At 71.5% G+C, this 1,053-nt stretch overlaps 1 non-coding gene across 1 annotated transcript; it reads right to left on the reverse strand.

Annotated features, from left to right (window-relative positions):
* Positions 1 to 453: 453 nt before the first annotated feature.
* LOC144372454 (5S ribosomal RNA) lies at positions 454 to 572 on the reverse strand. The gene has a single exon (XR_013432457.1). It is a non-coding gene; the product is annotated as a 5S ribosomal RNA (ribosomal RNA).
* Between the last annotated feature and the right edge of the window lie 481 nt (positions 573 to 1,053).

The raw sequence follows: 1,053 nt of genomic DNA on the forward strand, positions 1-1,053 counted from the left end.
GAGGCAGAGACCCAGGAGGGACCCGGCAGAGGAGTTGCCTAGAGAAGGACCCAGGGAGAGACGCTGGATGGACTCTCTCACTCCCAGGACCTGGGTGGCCAGGCTCTGCTGGTGTGGCAAGAACCGGTGGGGGAGCGGCCCCTGCGGGTGGGTCCTGTGTTCTGGGGAAAAGCAGGTGTCCGCCCCCCCTCCCACCCCCCATCCGAGAGTGTGAGGTCGCCTGGAGTGTCCTAGCGTCCCTGGAGAGGGCCAGGCCTGTGGGCCTCGCTGCAGGCGCTGGGCGCTGGGCGCCAGAGGCGAGGCGGGGAGGCCAGCCACAGGCCTGAAGGGACACCGGGAGCCCAGGGCTGCCCCTGCGCCCCACCCCCGCGGCCCGGGGGTCACGGCCTGAGGCGGTCACGGACACTTTTTCTGGGCCACGCAAGAAAAGTGCGTGTGGGAAGGGGGCGCAAAAGCCTACAGCACCCAGTATTCCCAGGCGGTCTCCCATCCAAGTACTAACCAGGCCCGACCCTGCTTAGCTTCCGAGATCAGACGAGATCCGGCGCGTTCAGGGTGGTATGGCCGTAGGCGCCGAAGGCTGCCCCGGGACGCCTCAAGAGCCTGCGCCGGCTTCCACCGTTCAGCCCAGGGGCAGGGGAGGGCACGGGAGGGCAGGGGAGGGCAGGGGAGCCCTGCAGGGGGCCAACACACCGGGTGTTCGCAGGGGGCCTCCCTCGCCCGCCCCACCCCAGCACAGCCCAGCCCTACTCAGCTCAACTCCACTCCAGGCTGGCTTTCTCGCTCCGACCTGACTCCGTCCCCGCGGCGGCGCGGGGGGTCCTGGGAGACTGGCCGGCTCTGGCTCTCCCTCTGGGGTCCTCGGCCCGGCCCGGCCCGGGTCGGGTCTGGGTGGAGTGGGCTAGGCGGGGCCGAGAGGGGCTGAGTCCCGCCTCCACCTCTGCCCCTGGGCACCTGGCTCCACCTACCGGGAGCCCCGCCCCGGCCTGGCCTCTGCCCCTCCTCGCCAAGCCCCAAGACCACCGACCCCCCGGCACCCGCACAGGCACCCGC

The sequence above is a fragment of the Ictidomys tridecemlineatus genome, unplaced genomic scaffold (assembly GCF_052094955.1).
Source record: "Ictidomys tridecemlineatus isolate mIctTri1 unplaced genomic scaffold, mIctTri1.hap1 Scaffold_1051, whole genome shotgun sequence".
Taxonomy (NCBI): domain Eukaryota; kingdom Metazoa; phylum Chordata; class Mammalia; order Rodentia; family Sciuridae; genus Ictidomys; species Ictidomys tridecemlineatus.